Source organism: Bombina bombina, chromosome 3 (assembly GCF_027579735.1).
Source record: "Bombina bombina isolate aBomBom1 chromosome 3, aBomBom1.pri, whole genome shotgun sequence".
In the NCBI taxonomy this organism is placed as follows: domain Eukaryota; kingdom Metazoa; phylum Chordata; class Amphibia; order Anura; family Bombinatoridae; genus Bombina; species Bombina bombina.
The window spans coordinates 1,213,322,251-1,213,339,874 of NC_069501.1; positions in this window are offsets into that span (position 1 = coordinate 1,213,322,251).

The following is a 17,624-nucleotide window of genomic DNA, read 5'->3' on the forward strand; positions in this document are numbered from 1 at the left end:
CCACTTTTTACACAGATGATGATGCTCTTTCTCACTTGGGTCACTTATTCTTTTTTCTTTCCTGTCTAAACATTCATTCTCCATATCTTTCTCTCAAGGTTCTTTCTGGGTCAGCATCTCTACATTATTGAAACTACCTTTGTCTTTCTGCTGCTGATGCCAGTGCCTTTCTGACATAAAATGCCTGCTAAAGTTTAAGTTGACACATTACATCAAATATTAACTTTCTGACAAAAATATGAGTTGTCATGATTTCAGTAAGTATATAGTTATTTAAACTATTACCCATTTCATATTTTTATTTAAAGTATTGATAAATTAAGTTAATAACTCAACCTTGTCACAAGTTTACAACCCCAAAACAATGAGATATGTGACGGATTTCAGTGTGATGGGGTTGTGTTTTTTTGCTCAAAATGGCCACTGCTCCTCATGTGGTGTAGGAGAGTAGACCACGTGGCAGCAATTAAATGAGTATATTTTATTTATTTATGGATTAAAAAAACATTTTGAAAATTGATCATTTTCCATCTTAATTTTATGTAAAGTGGTTGAGTTGTTAAGTGTGACAATACCCTCCCTGGCTACAATACACCTCACAAATATTATTAAAGAGTATGATATCACTTTTTAAAAAAAATCTTTTATTTATGAACCAACAGTGTAAAAGTACAAAAGAAAGAACAATTATACTTCTCCTGTTCACCACGCAGGGTGTTTTGGGGATCCAGAAAAAATAACCACATAATATCGTGGAGACTGAGGACTTAAACATATGTCTATACCGAAAAAGTATAAATCAAAAATTTCCACTTTAGTGGAAAAAAAAGAACTATAATATCATAGATCGACAGATTGCCTTATTAAACATCTAATTAGTCATAAATTAAGAAGATTAAATAATCAAATAAGACAATATTACATTGCATAAAAATACACCATTGGAGATTTTTCTTCCTGATAAGGAAGGTGGTTAAGCATAGACCAGAGCAGGAACCATAAAAGAGAAAAGTAAAAGAACAAAAAAAAAAAAAAAGGAAAAGGACCTACCACTCCCAGAACCCCCACAGACCCATTTCTAGTTTTCATTGGTTTATTTGAATATCTCCTCTAGGAATAGCTTCCTGTAAATAGATTGTATTTTTAATTGGGCTAATTATTTGTTTTTGTATCGCTGGGGAGTGCAATCTTATGTAATCCCCCCATTTTTTTTAATATCTTTATTTATTGGTGACCCAAACGGGTGCATCACAACAAGAATCAATAGTGTACATAAAGTAATAATTCACATGAGGTACGTGCAGGTCAGTTATGTTCCTGGAGTGACTAACATCCAATCGGGCATTTCAATTTTTTCTGAATAACCAGGGGGAGAGGGAAGGGACGGGAGGGGGAGGGGGGGCAGGGAAAGAGCAGGGTGGAGAGTGGGAAGTGGGGAGAGAGAAACAAGAGGAAGGAGGGGGAGGGAGGGGGGGCGTATTAGTGAATATCATACATCATAAGAAATGGTTAGATTGGTTATATATCTGAGATGGGGGGGGAGGGAAAGGGAGGAGAGGGAGGGGGATAAGGGGAGAGGGAGGAGGGAGGGGAGGGGGGGAGGGAGGGAAGGGGGGAGAGGGGGAGGGGCGTAGAAAGGAATATAAAGGGCATCACTCAGGTTACATAGAAACGGTATCCTGATACAAAACATTCATTCTAAGAAACGGTCAGGTTGGTTGTAAATCTGAGATTGGGGGGAGGGTAAGGGAGAAGAGGGAGGGATGGAGGGAGACATATTACATTCTTACATAAATATTTGGGGGGGGTAGGGAGGGGTGGAGGGAGACATATTACATTCTTACATGAATATTTTTTGGATAGGTTTATACAGTCAGAAACATATATCAAAGTAACAGAGCTCAGCTCTCAAAGATATAAAGGGTAGGTACTCTTGGATTTGTTGGGCAGAAGGAGAAACCCGGTCCGCCCTTTGTGGAACATAGCAAGACACTCTGTGTGTAGAAGTCCCTTAGTGTGGAAGGGTAGGGAAGGGAGGGGTAAAGAGGAAGGGAATGGACGTTGAGATTAGGCGTCACCTGAGTTTCCCACAGGCCAATTTCCTTTCAGTCTCTCTATCATAAGATATGTGCTGCTAGCAAAGGGTAACAATATCTGCGTGTACATGTTGGTAGGCAGGGACAGTAGGTAGGGCTGCCATTTTGTGCAGAAAGCTTTGATTCATTTCTCTAGATCTCCTTTGACGTCTGCCTGTTCGACTAATAATTGTGCATGCAGGAAGCTAGTGAATTGTGCTATGTGTGGTGGTTTGCTCGCAATCCATTGTTTTAAGATCAGTTTCCTAGCTATCAGTATGGCAGTGTTCAGGAAGCGGTCATGTGGAGTGCTCTATGTGTGTCCCCTAAGGAAGAAGGCATCCTGAACTGTTAGGACTATAGCTGTGCCACAGATATTTGTCAGCCAGTACTGGATCTTACCCCAGTACTGAGCTATTTTGGGGCAGCTCCAAAACAGGTGCCTAACATCTGGTTTAGATGAGGAGCATTTAAGGCAGGTGTCTGATGCATCTGGGACTCATTTGGTTTGCAAGTGAGGGGTAGCTTAGGTGTATGAATCTAAGGTGCATCTCCCTGTATGACATCGCAAGGGTACTTCTAGCTGCTAATTTGAAGCTGTCTGAGATAGTGCTCTCGCTGACATCAATGTCGGCATTGTGCTTCCATTTAGCGCTCAAGTGTTGTAGAATTTCAGTTGATTTGCCCTCCAAGATTAAACCGTAAATATATGAGATAGAATGCAACCCTTGTTTAGTCAAAGAGCAAATAGTGTCTATTGGGGTGCTGTTTCCACCACTGAGTCCTTTAGATAGCAACTTATGAGCGTAGTGAGTGACTTGGAGGTATGCAAATGTGCTATGTCTGGGAAGGTCAAATCTGTCTTGTAAGTGAGCTAGTGGGAATGGTTTGTTTGTGAGGGGATCTATCAGCTGTGAGATTGCGGTTAAGCCCCTCCCCCCCCCACATAGCAAAGATTCAAGCGGTCATGCCAGGAAGAAAAGTAGGGTTGCCCTGCAACGGGAGATGTCTAGTGGTTTCAGCAGCGGGAAGCTTCCACCACCTACATAACTTATGGAAGGAATGCTAGGTGGAGTAGATGTGCTAAGGATTTCTCGAGGTTTTCATTGTTAAAGACTGATGTGCGCGCCAGCCAGTCAAAGACTATCTTTGCCAGCGTCGCCCAATTGTACCACTCAACATTCAGGAGTTTCAATACCCCTTTGTCAACCGGTAGGGCCAATTTCGTTCTGCTGATTCTCTGCTTCTTAGAGTTCCACGCGAATGCACCGAAAGCATTAGTGATGCTCTCTAGGTCCTTCCGTGTTAGCAGGAAGGGAAGTAATTGTAGGGGATATAACAGTTTGGGCATTGCTATCATTTTAATTAGGCTCACGCGACCGGACAGGGAGATTGGTAATTTAGCCCAACCCGTCAGCAGTAAGCGGATCTGTGCAATCACTGGTGGGATATTCAATTTGTAGATTAGATGCTAGATACTTAAAAGATCCGTCCGTGACCCTAAGCTTGGTTAGCAATGGTGCGGAGGGCTGTGTTTTGGTGAGGTATGTCAGCTCTGACTTTTGCAGGTTTACTTTATAACCAAAATAGTTCCGAACTGGTGGAATATGGAAACTAGCTTAGGTATAGTGGTACTTGGCTTGGCTACGTATAGGAGCAAGTCGTCGGCATATAGTGATAGGTGCATTGAGTGGGACCCTATCCTCAATGCCGGTGTCATTTTTCTTATGTATATGGCTAGGGGCTCTATAGCTAGGTTGAATAAGAGGGGGGATAGGGGGTATCCCTGCCTAGTTCCCCACCCAAGAGAGAAGGGGTGAGACACCGACACCGAGTGTCTTGCAAATGTTGGCAACCGAAGAGTGATGTTTCATGAAACCTGTCTGGTCTTTATGAATGACCGTACCTAGTACAGTCGCTAGTCTACCTGCCAGAATAGCAGTAAAGAGTTTGTACTCATTGTTCAAGAGTGCTATTGGTCTGTAGGAGGCTGGAATCATCGGGTCCCTACCTGGCTTTAAGATTAGACACATGAGTACGTCAGTGAAGTCAGCTGGGGGTGATAGTGAGCCCTGTAGGTAGGCCGTGAATGTTTGTGCTAGTAGGGGACTAAGTTCTGTTTGCAACAGTTTATAGTATTCAATTGGTAGTTTGTCAGGGCCTGGAGTTTTTCCCAGTTTGGCCACTTTGATTGCCTTTTTTTTTGCTCAACGCTCACTTCTTGCCTTTTAACGATGGGTTTCTGAAAACTTGTAATACCAGCGCTGCATGTAAGTGAGCGGTGAGGGAAAACTGCTCGTTAGCACCGCGCAGCCGCTAACGCAAAACTCGTAATCTGGGCCACATTTTCTTCAATATTTTTAAGCTTAAAGTGATCCTTTCCTGCTACCCAATCTGTTAATATCTTTGCCATACAAACCCAGTTATATTTTTGAAGAGAGGGTAGGTTAAACCTTGCCATATTTTGTGATTAATTCAAGCAATATAATGACATTTTGGCCTTTCCCTTCCCTCATAAGAACCTTCGGAAAGCTTTGTGTGAGATGTGAATGTGTGTATATTTTAGTAATAGTGGTAGATTTTTTAGGAAAAATAAAAGTTTAGGGAAAGCTACCATTTTTATCAGATTTATTTTAGCCGAAAGTGTAAGAGGTACAATCGCCCACCGCTTTAAATCCATACAGATTTTATTAATGACTTCAGGATAATTCAGCCCATAACAGTTTTTTGGAGACCTGGAGATAATAATACCTAAGTATTTTATGTATGATTGGACCTCTTTAAAAATGGAACTTTAATCCGATTGTTTGTTAATCCATAGGACCTCTGACTTCTCCGTATTTACTCTGTATCCTGTAAAGGAGCCAAATTCCTTGAAGATTTGGCTAATAATGGACATATTTATTATTGTGTTATTAATAAATATCAATAGGTCATCCGCATATGGCGCTACTTGTAATTCTTTATTCCCTACTTTGATTCCTTTTATTTTATTTCTGATTGTAATTGCTAATGATTCTATTGCTAAATTGAACAATAGAGGAGATAATGGGCATCCCTGTCTTGTACCTTTTTCTAATTAGAAGTCTGAAGAGATGTTCCCATTTATAATTAAGGCTGAGAGAGGGCATCTGTATAGAGTCTTAATAAAAGACAAGAAAGTGTCCCTCAGTCTGAATTTTTCAAATTACATATATAATTGATCCCAACTCACATAATCAAACATCTTTTTCTGCGTCAATTGATATTATGGCCCTATCCATTTCTACTTCTTCCCTTTTCTTATTCTCATCATGTGAAAAATAGTCTAGTGTAATAAGGACCTTTCTTAGATTGGAGAAAGAAGATCTATGATGCATGAACCCTGTCTGATCTCGGTGAATTAGATCCATAAGAAAAGTTTTTATTCTACTGGCTATAATCCCTGTAAGTAATTTGTAGTCTACGTTGAGAAGTGAAATGGGGTGATACGAGCTAAGATTTTTGGGGGTTTTATTCTTTTTACAAATTAACGTAATATATATGATTTAATAAATTCTTTAGATATTTTTCCCTTTTGAGTAAAATAAAAATTGAACAGGTCAAGGAGTGGCCTGTTAATTTCGTTCACTAGGATATTATAATATTCAGAAGGAAGGTTATCATGGGGCTGCAGCTTTATTCAACAAAGCTTTTTTTATTGCTAAATTTACTTCCTCTAGTTCTATTGGTCTATTTAATTGCTGTAATTTGTCAACCTCTAGTTGGGGGGTGGGGGAGCATTCTTCCCAAAACAGTTTCTTTTTTCGATTTTGTCTTCTTTGTATAGGTTTTTATAGTAATACACAAAATTCAGAAATTATTTCTTAATTTTCTGTGAATCTTGCCCCTTTATTAATGATTGCTTCTATTACATTAGTTCCTCTCACCTGTTTAATCATGTTTGCTAGGTATTTGCTTGCCTGTCTTACCTCCACATCTATATAAAATTAGCACTAGCCTTTACCGTCTCTTGGGTTACTGTCTGTGTTAGGTGTATTTCCATTTCCTTTTTTGCCTGGAAGTATTTGTCCCAGTTGATTTTTACTGGATTTAATAGACATATATTATATGCATTAGGTAATTGGTTTGCTAACTGAATACTTCTTGCATTAGGTTTTTTTCTCTATTGACATAAATAATTCTTAATTTCTCCTCTTAACACAGCTTTTGACGCTTCTCAATATGTTTATAGGTTCCAGACAGAGTTTTTAATTGTAACCAAGCATTCTGTAACCAATTGCTGAACTTAATATTTGAAAGTAGATACTGTGGAAAATTAAACTTATTAGATTGAGGTGTCAAAGGCATCAGTGGAATATTTAAGGATATTGGGGCGTGATCAGATATTAATATTGGATTAATAGTAGCTTTTAAATTTTTTCATTTATTAAAAACATATCGATCCTAGAAAAGGACTTGTGAGTTTTGGACTCACAGGTATATTCTCTCTGATCAGGATTCTTAATCCTCCAAATGTCTTTTAAATTTAGACAGAACCTGAATTTCTTGAGGATTTTAATTCACCTATGATGTATTCCATATGTTTTTTTTATTTCTGTCTGTTCTATCAATTGGTAACTGGGCAATTAAATAAAAATGTCCCCCTACAATGAGTTTACTCTGTGTTTATTCTAGTTTTTTGTAATTTTATCCCAGAATAATTTATTTGGAGCATTAGGACCATGTATGTTGCAGAGTATGAGTCTCTGGTTTCCTATTTGAATTTGAATTATAATTTATCTACCATCTGCATCTATATCTTTACTAATTATTTCATACTTAAGCTCTTTGTGTAATATATAGCTACCCCTTTTTTCCTGTTAGTGCCTGACATAGCAATAACTTCTCCTACCCAACATGATTTTAGTTTGGCTATCTCTTTAACTTGAAGATATGTTTCTTGCAAGAACGCTATTTGAGCTTTCAAGCTTCTAATATGTTTCAAAATAAGTTTTCTTTTAATTGGGGTCACCAAGCCTCTAATATTCCAAGAAACCAGATTTATTGAGGTCATATTCTATCCATGCATTGGGATCGCAAGTAAGGAAGGAGATTTGATATAATACTTGTGAGGGGGTAGGGGGGTAGGGCTGGATGCCCTGTGTTTCTGGTGAGCCCTCAGGTTCGCCAGAAACACAAGTTATGAAGCAGCGGTCTAAAGACTGCTGCTCCATAACCTGTCTACCTGCTCTGAGGTGGTGGATAGACACGATCAGGTTGATTGACACCCCCTGCTAGCGGCCGATTGGACGTGAATCTGCAGGGGGCGGTATTGCACCAGCAGTTCACAAGAACTGCTGGTGAAATGATAAATGCTGAGAGAGTATGCAGTCGGCATTTATCGATGTGCAGCGGGCATGATCCGCAATATCAGATCATGTCCGCTCGCACCTTCTTAAATAGGAACCATACGGCTAGATTACGAGTTGTGCGTTAGGGTAAAAAAGCAGCGTTAAGAGGTCCTAACGTTGCTTTTTTACGCCCGCTGGTATTGCGAGTCTTGAAGGTTAAGGGTCACCGCACACTTCTTTGGCCTTACCGCAAAACGACTTACGTAAACTTTGTAAAGTCTTTTTTCTATGGGACTTCCATAGCGCTGATATTACGAGTCTGTCCTGGGAGGCCAAAAAGTGAGCAGTACACCCTACCCTGTCAAGATCCGTAACGCATTTAAAAGTCAGTAGTTATGAGTTTTACACTACAATGCCGTAACATAAAACTCATAACTAAAGTGCTAAAAAGTACACTAACACCCCTAAACTACCTATAAACCCCTAAACCGAGGCCCTCCCGCATCACAAACACTATAATAAATGATTGCATCAGCCAATAGGATTTTTTCTAACTTAATTCTGAATGGCTGATAGAATTCTATCAGCCAATTGGAATCTAAGGGACGCCATCTTGGATGACGTCACTTAAAGGTACCTTCATTCATCTTTAGTCATTGGATGAAGAGGATGCTCTGCGTCGGATGTCTTGAAAATGGAACCGCTCCGCGCCGGATGGATGAAGATAGAAGATGCCATCTGGATGAAGACTTCTGCCCGTCTGGAGGACCACTTTGAAGAAGACTTCTCCCAGCTTCGTTGAGGACTTCGGCCTGGCTTGGATGAAGACTTCTCCCGGTAAGTCAATCTTCAGGGGGTTAGTGTTAGGTTTTTTTAATGGTGTATTGGGTGGGTTTTATTTTTAGGTTAGGGACTTTGGGCCTGCAAAAGAGCTAACTGCCCTTTTAAGGGCAATGCCTATCCAAATGCCCTTTTCAGGGCAATGGGGAGCTTAGGTTTTTTTAGATAGTATTCTATTTGGGGGGTTGGTTGTGTGGGTGGTGGGTTTTACTGTTTGGGGGGTTGTTTGTATTTTTTTTCAGGTAAAAGAGCTGATTACTTTGGGGCAATGCCCCACAAAAGGCCCTTTTAAGGGCTATTGGTAGTTTAGCTTAGGCTAGGGTTTTTTTTATTTTGGGGGGGCTTTTTTTTATTTTGATAGGGCTATTAGATTAGGTTAATTAGTTTAAATATCTTGTAATTTGTTTATTATTTTCTGTAATTTAGTTTGTGGGGGGGTTGTACTTTAGCTAATTTAATTTAATTTAATTGATTTAATTGTTATTAATTTAACTTAGGTTAGGTTTTATTTTACAGGTACTTTTGTATTTATTTTAGCTAGGTAGTTATTAAATAGTTAATAACTATTTAATAACTATTCTACCTGATTAAAAGAAATACAAACTTGCCTGTAAAATAAAAATAAACCCTAAGCTAGCTACAATGTAACTATTAGTTATATTGTAGCTATCTTAGGGTTTATTTTATAGGTAAGTATTTCGTTTAAATAGGAATAATTTAGTTAATGATAGGAATATTTATTTAGATTTATTTAAATTATATTTAAGTTAGGGGGTGTTACGGTTAGACTTAGATTTAGGGGTTAATACATTTAGTATAGTGGCGGCGACGTTGGGGGCGGCAGATAGGGGTTAATAAATGTAGGTAGGTGGTGGCAATGTTAGGGACAGCAGATTAGGGGTTAATAATATTTAACTAATGTTTGCGAGGCGGGAGTGTGGCGGTTTAGGGGTTAATATGTTTTTTATAGTGGCGGCGACATTGGGGGCAGCAGATTAGGGGTTAATAAGTGTAGGTAGGTGGCGGCGACATTGGGGCGGCAGATTAGGGGTTAATAAATAGTATGTAGGTGTCGGCGATGTTGGGGGCAGCAGATTAGGGGGTTAATACATATAATGTAGTTGGCAGCGGTGTCCGGAGCAGCAGATTAGGGGTTAATAAATATAATGTAGTTGTCGGCGATATCAGGGGCGGCAGATTAGGGGTTAATAAGTGTAAGATTAGGGGTGTTTAGACTCAGGGTTCATGTTAGGGTGTTAGGTGTAGACATACATTTTGTTTCCCCATAGGAATCAATGGGGCTGCGTTACTGAGCTTTACGCTGCTTTTTTGCAGGTGTTAGACTTTTTCTCAGCCAGCTCTCCCAGATGATTCCTATTGGGAAATCTTGCACGAGCACATACGACCAGCTCACCGCTAACTTAAGCAGCGCTGGTATTGGAGTGCGGTAATGAGCAAAATTTTGCTCAACACTCACTTCTTGTCTTTTAACGACGGGTTTCTGAAAACTCGTAATACCAGCGCTGTAGGTAAGTGAGACAAAACTGCTTGTTAGCACCGCATAGCCTCTAACGCAAAACTCGTAATCTGGGCCTTAGTTTGTAATTTCAGAATCAGTCTTGTTGGGCGTTTATTTTTTCACGTTTGTTAGACTTCAGAAATTCAGAAATTCTCAATTCTGCCTCATTCAGTCTTTTATTAAGCGGTTGCACATCCCCCATTAATTGAGATAAGTTCTGAGTTATTTTGTCAAGTTGGGGACAGATAAATTCGAATTCCTGTTTTAAAGCCTAAAATTGGGGCGCTATCAAGTCTGATATTTTTGTTTGCTAGGAATTGAGAGCCTAGTCCTGACATGTGAGTGTCAGAAAGGTCCAGAGGATTGCCCAGCTGCATGCTAGTATTCGTTTAAGGTTTTCCATCTTTATCTCTATTATCTTGGATTTGGGTGACATATTTAGAGGACTAGATTTGGATGAGGTCACAAACCTCTCCATACACTTATCACGGGGGAGAAAAAAAAAGAGTGAAAAAAATGTGCAAGAGTGGAGTCTTAAAGGGGTGTGAACTGTAGGCTGTGTGAGGCAATAAGGCACTATGTGACTTGTGTTATGGGATAAGAAAAAGGAGGGACTCAAGTGCCTGGTGTGAGTGAGCCAAAGTATCTGTGATTAGCAAATGTGCAGAGGAGTGAGGTTATCCTGTGAGATATGTGCTGGAGCAAAGACTAGGGTGAGAGAAAAAACAAACAACAATAAAACAACACAAACTCCCCGAATAAATTAAACACTAGTTTTACCTCTAATCTACTTGTGCTCGTACCTCGTGACTATGCTTAAAAAAGCTTTTGTTAGAGAAAGCACAGTCTACAGCTGCAAACAACTTTTATCGGGCTATATATACAGATAATACTTCACAGTTGATTATATTTGGAGGTATTTGAAACGTAATTAGTTATCTATTCCAACAATTTTTTTGCTTCAGTCCTCCTTAGCAGAGCCAGCTTCCTAATGTGTCACTATTATCTGTGCCGATATTATCTGTATACCTTAAGCTATCCCATATTTCTCAACTTGAATAACTCTGACTCACTAGTTTGGCTTATTGATACCTTATTTTATAGCAATTTATATTGCAATTAAATCCTCATGCCACATTACCTTCAGCATTATAGAAAGGATAATAAATCAACCTGCATACTTAACGTTATGCTTCTAGTTACCCTGAAAGGAGCACAATCAAAATAAATTGTGTATAATTGTTTCTAACTTGACACCTTGGTTTTCAATACAATTTAAACTTTAAACCAGCTATCTGCTATATTTACTAAAGCCAGTGATTTACATATGTACTTATGTTTATTTCAAAAACATGGAATAATTATCTGAGGATTTACTCAGGCTTACTGCGAGTGACAAAGCATCAAAGAGGATATTTCATGTTGCAAGTCCTCTTAGTAGGAGCACAATTTACAAACAATCGGTATCTGGCTAAATCTGGAGCTATAAAGAATGAAGTTATCATGAATTATGTATAATCATTTCTATCTTGAAACCTTAGTTTTCAATGCAGTTTAAACTTTAAGGAGACACAAACAAAGCGTATTAGAAAGGATAAAGTATGAAGCAATGTTAGCACTTCCCTTCAGGTGCTTACTGCCAGCCCCGGTTCTCCCAAAGCTCTTTTATTTTAAAGGTGAAAGCAACAAGGTTGACTCAGAGGACGTGGGCAGCTTGGTTCGCTGGAGGTGACACAGCGCCGCCATTTCCAACACTTTCTAAACTTTAAGCAGGCCTATTTGTTATGTTTATTTAGATTTATTTAAATTATATTTAAGTTAGGGGGTGTTACGGTTAGACTTAGATTTAGGGGTTAATACATTTAGTATAGTGGCGGCGACGTTGGGGGCGGCAGATAGGGGTTAATAAATGTAGGTAGGTGGTGGCAATGTTAGGGACAGCAGATTAGGGGTTAATAATATTTAACTAATGTTTGCGAGGCGGGAGTGTGGCGGTTTAGGGGTTAATATGTTTTTTATAGTGGCGGCGACATTGGGGGCAGCAGATTAGGGGTTAATAAGTGTAGGTAGGTGGCGGCGACATTGGGGCGGCAGATTAGGGGTTAATAAATAGTATGTAGGTGTCGGCGATGTTGGGGGCAGCAGATTAGGGGGTTAATACATATAATGTAGTTGGCAGCGGTGTCCGGAGCAGCAGATTAGGGGTTAATAAATATAATGTAGTTGTCGGTGATATCAGGGGCGGCAGATTAGGGGTTAATAAGTGTAAGATTAGGGGTGTTTAGACTCAGGGTTCATGTTAGGGTGTTAGGTGTAGACATACATTTTGTTTCCCCATAGGAATCAATGGGGCTGCGTTACTGAGCTTTACGCTGCTTTTTTGCAGGTGTTAGACTTTTTCTCAGCCAGCTCTCCCAGATGATTCCTATTGGGAAATCTTGCACGAGCACATACGACCAGCTCACCGCTAACTTAAGCAGCGCTGGTATTGGAGTGCGGTAATGAGCAAAATTTTGCTCAACACTCACTTCTTGTCTTTTAACGACGGGTTTCTGAAAACTCGTAATACCAGCGCTGTAGGTAAGTGAGACAAAACTGCTTGTTAGCACCGCATAGCCTCTAACGCAAAACTCGTAATCTGGGCCTTAGTTTGTAATTTCAGAATCAGTCTTGTTGGGCGTTTATTTTTTCACGTTTGTTAGACTTCAGAAAATTCAGAAATTCTCAATTCTGCCTCATTCAGTCTTTTATTAAGCGGTTGCACATCCCCCATTAATTGAGATAAGTTCTGAGTTATTTTGTCAAGTTGGGGACAGATAAATTCGAATTCCTGTTTTAAAGCCTAAAATTGGGGCGCTATCAAGTCTGATATTTTTGTTTGCTAGGAATTGAGAGCCTAGTCCTGACATGTGAGTGTCAGAAAGGTCCAGAGGATTGCCCAGCTGCATGCTAGTATTCGTTTAAGGTTTTCCATCTTTATCTCTATTATCTTGGATTTGGGTGACATATTTAGAGGACTAGATTTGGATGAGGTCACAAACCTCTCCATACACTTATCACGGGGGAGAAAAAAAAAGAGTGAAAAAAATGTGCAAGAGTGGAGTCTTAAAGGGGTGTGAACTGTAGGCTGTGTGAGGCAATAAGGCACTATGTGACTTGTGTTATGGGATAAGAAAAAGGAGGGACTCAAGTGCCTGGTGTGAGTGAGCCAAAGTATCTGTGATTAGCAAATGTGCAGAGGAGTGAGGTTATCCTGTGAGATATGTGCTGGAGCAAAGACTAGGGTGAGAGAAAAAACAAACAACAATAAAACAACACAAACTCCCCGAATAAATTAAACACTAGTTTTACCTCTAATCTACTTGTGCTCGTACCTCGTGACTATGCTTAAAAAAGCTTTTGTTAGAGAAAGCACAGTCTACAGCTGCAAACAACTTTAATCGGGCTATATATACAGATAATACTTCACAGTTGATTATATTTGGAGGTATTTGAAACGTAATTAGTTATCTATTCCAACAATTTTGTTGCTTCAGTCCTCCTTAGCAGAGCCAGCTTCCTAATGTGTCACTATTATCTGTGCCGATATTATCTGTATACCTTAAGCTATCCCATATTTCTCAACTTGAATAACTCTGACTCACTAGTTTGGCTTATTGATACCTTATTTTATAGCAATTTATATTGCAATTAAATCCTCATGCCACATTACCTTCAGCATTATAGAAAGGATAATAAATCAACCTGCATACTTAACGTTATGCTTCTAGTTACCCTGAAAGGAGCACAATCAAAATAAATTGTGTATAATTGTTTCTAACTTGACACCTTGGTTTTCAATACAATTTAAACTTTAAACCAGCTATCTGCTATATTTACTAAAGCCAGTGATTTACATATGTACTTATGTTTATTTCAAAAACATGGAATAATTATCTGAGGATTTACTCAGGCTTACTGCGAGTGACAAAGCATCAAAGAGGATATTTCATGTTGCAAGTCCTCTTAGTAGGAGCACAATTTACAAACAATCGGTATCTGGCTAAATCTGGAGCTATAAAGAATGAAGTTATCATGAATTATGTATAATCATTTCTATCTTGAAACCTTAGTTTTCAATGCAGTTTAAACTTTAAGGAGACACAAACAAAGCGTATTAGAAAGGATAAAGTATGAAGCAATGTTAGCACTTCCCTTCAGGTGCTTACTGCCAGCCCCGGTTCTCCCAAAGCTCTTTTATTTTAAAGGTGAAAGCAACAAGGTTGACTCAGAGGACGTGGGCAGCTTGGTTCGCTGGAGGTGACACAGCGCCGCCATTTCCAACACTTTCTAAACTTTAAGCAGGCCTATTTGTTATGTTTACTAAAGCTAGTAGTTTACAAAGGCCTCAGAGACCTAAAATAATTATTTGAACCTTTTTCTCAAACTTATTGTACCCAACAAAACACAGTATACATTACAGAGAGTACTGCATCTTAGGTTGCCCTCTTACAAAACAAACTATGAGGCTATACATGGAGTGCAAGAAGTTTTCTCTGTTCAGTATTGCGACTCATAAAGTAATACCCTCTCTCTTTTCCTTTTCCTCTCTTTTTTTCTCCCTTCTCTTCTTTTTTTTAACCATTTACTGGAGTTAGCTTCACTGATATCATGCAGGGGTTAAGCAAATATATATTTATATAAGAATCTTCAAACAACAAGCTGGGGGCATGTCTTTAAACTGTGTACAAATACGGGGCAAAAATCCTCCGGCCATAGTTAGGACATTACATCTCGTCTGTTAGGTTACCCAGTAACTTTTTTCTTTCGAAAAAAAACAAATAAATGTACTCACAGTTTTAAGTCAGCAAGCTCTTTGCCCGCACCTCCTGCAGATTCAGACTTGATGAACTTGCTGTTTAAATATGGATGAACGAAGCCAAAGAAAGCTGCTTAAAGCAGAAAAAAAAGTGCATTGGGCCAATCAGGCATATAAGGCCAAAAGTGTGGCCTTCCCACTTGGATGCAGCCTTTTCGATCCAATTCCAGGGGCTCTTAACTTGAGCCTGGCTTCCCTCAACGACACCAAGCACAAGTACCGCTATGAAGCAGCTTGGTTTAGCCTCCGAATCCGGGACTGCAAGGGGGCAATGGTATCGCCGACTTGGAAGGCTATAGTAGCGTAGGGCCCCCGCTACCTACTGTCGTACTACCTCTGCTTAGGGAAACACCTCATTGGAAAGCTCCTTCTTTACCCTGTCTGGACTCCAGGCAGCTGCCGAATCCAGTCATCTTCCAGTCGGCTCCTCAGCCTGCTCTGCCTAGGCAACAGGATAAGCTGATATAGATCTTAAGACAGCAAGCACAAGGCTTGGTGCGAACTTGGGAGCTGTGTCCTGCCACGTGTAAGCAGCGCGGGTTCTCTCTCCAAATACTGCAGCATGGTCTCCCTTGCATCACTTCCGGTGTGGCGCATGTACGGAAATAATCTCTGAGTATGATATCACTTACCTTATTCTGAATCACACTGTTGAAGATAGCTAAATGATGTTGCTTCCAGTCAATGATGTCACATATGGGTGGAGTCTAAGTTGGCATGATGGGGTTGAGTTCTGACTGAGGGAAATAATTTTATAGCCTGGTTTTTACTAAATATCTTGCATTTTGAAAATTATTTTTTTTTATAAGAAACACAAATAAATATTTACATTATTGCCAAACATTATAGCCACTGTGCACATTTTAATATGGGCATGACAAAATGATTGGTGTTAGCTAGAAATCAGACATTGTTTTAGGATAAAAATTATTTGTATTAATTTTAAATGGATGCCATTGAAGAGATACATGTCTATACAAACCTTCTAATCAATCAGTACTGTAAGGGGTGGTTCCGCTACATTGATGACTTGTTCATAGCGTAGCAGGGCCCCCCTGAAATATTAGCAGAGCTCAAATCAGACATTGAAAATGCTGCTTCCTTTTTGAAATTCAGCAGTAAACTTGATCAGAACAAGGTGGAATTTCTAGATACCATGGTCCTCAAACAGGATGGCAGATTAATAACTGATTTGTTTGTTAAGTTTACAGACAGGAATACCCTGTTGCATAGAAGTAGTTTTCACCAGCCCGAGTTTTTCAGAGTGTGCCCAAGTCACAGCTACTTAGAGTTGACAGGATAGTGTCAGACCCAGCCAGTAAAGCGGCTAGATCCAAGGACATGAAGGCAAAATTTGTCAGCAGAGGTTATAGCACACAGGAGCTAGAGGGAGCTGAGGATTCATTAAAAAAAACCAGGTCAGAAGTAGGATGGTAAACCCAACCAGATTACATTTTGTGAGTTCATATAACACCATGAGCAAAAAAGTGTTCACCAAAGTATGATAGATTGCTTGTAACACTTCATTTTGGTGAACCACAACTTTAAAAACTCTGGGGTCTGAAATATTAAAAATAATAGGAATGACCAAGGTATTAATATGGAGTTGGCTTCCCCTTTGTGGCTATAAAAACCACTACTCTTCTAGGAAGGCTTTCCACAAGCTATTGCAGTGTGTCTGTGGAAATTTGTGCCCTTTCAGTCAAAAGAGCATATTTGAGGACAGGCACTGTTTTTGGATAAGAAGGTCGGTCTCACAATCAGCATTCCAATTGATTACAAAGGTTTTTAGTGGGGTTAAGGTCAGGGCCCTGCACAGGCCACTTGAGTTCCTCTGCACCAAATTCATCAAATCATTTATTTATGGACCTTGCTTTGTTCACAGAGGCAAGTCATGTTGGAACAAGCCTTCCCCAAAGTGTTGCCAGAAAGTTAGAAGCACCAAATTGTCTAAAATGTTTTGTATCGTGTAACATTAATATGACTAGAGATATGTATTTAGGCTTCGGGCGAATGCACTTTCATCTGAATTTTATCTTTTATCTTATTCATCAAGTTGTTTTATATACAAACAGCTGAATTCATTATTGGATGAAACAGAACGAATGATTGCTTGATGAAATGTATTCTTTCATTCGTTCATGCAATTCGGCTCCAAAAAAATCCATATCCAATATTTGTCTGAACCGAATGCATGCATGGACAAAATTTGGCCGAGCTGAACATTTTACAAAATCCTAAGCGAATCTTTCAGACAAAACAAATGTTGTATCTGTGATTATGAGCTTAACTGGAACTAAGGGACCTTGGCCAATCCCTAAAACACAGCCCAGACCATTATCCCTCCTTCGCCAAACTTTACCGTAGGTACTATCCATTGTGATAGGTAGCATTCTCTTGGCATCCACCACACCCAGATTATTCCATTAGACTGCCAGATGGTGAAATGTGAGTTTGTGTGGTCTACTAATTTGTTACTGGGCAGTTGTTGCTCATAGACACGTCAACATCACAATAAAAGCACTTACAATTAAGCAGGGCAGATCTAGTAGTCGAGAAATTGCACAAACTTATGGCAAAGGTAGCATCCTAAGATAGTGTCACATTTAAAGTCACTGAGCTCTTCAGTACAACCCATTGTATTGGTAATATTTGTCTATGGAGAGTTCATCTAGTAATGGATATATATATTTTTCATTCCAGATCTTAGTGTGCTTCACTTTTACAAGAAGGAAAAAAGCCTAACGCCACTAGCGGTCTTCTTTTTCCACATCCGATGCTAACGAAGCATCCGAATACCAATGCATAACAATATATATATATATATAGAAATAAAGAAAATAAAAACATAAAAATGAAACTTTCTTACAGTGAAAAATAAATGTGTATTAATAGTTACAAATGTCTGAATTCAGATTGAGTAGCATGCAGAAAAATCTTTAAATCAATGTTATTTTCTCCACATAGACATTTATACCTTAATTATAATTATCATAACGTATTTCAGTGCGAGTAAACAA